Genomic DNA, 211 nt, shown 5'->3' with positions numbered 1-211 from the left:
GGTTACTGACCTCTCTTTCCAGGCTGGCAGTCAAGGAAAAGACATTAAGAAGGGATCTCTCTGTGCCGGCCACGGTGCTGCCTGCTCCACGGGTGTTGTGTCTTTCAGTCCCCTCAACATTCCATCCTAATTCCACGAACTCCCCCGCTGTGCCCCTCCCCTCCCCCCGACCGCATGGACCGTCCCGCAGGCCGCTGATGCCGCCCGCGGC

This window comes from Colobus angolensis, unplaced genomic scaffold (genome assembly GCF_000951035.1).
Source record: "Colobus angolensis palliatus isolate OR3802 unplaced genomic scaffold, Cang.pa_1.0 Scaffold385, whole genome shotgun sequence".
NCBI classification, from domain to species: Eukaryota; Metazoa; Chordata; class Mammalia; order Primates; family Cercopithecidae; genus Colobus; species Colobus angolensis.
The sequence above is the reverse complement of the archived record's forward strand: the minus strand, read 5'-3'. Positions refer to the sequence as shown.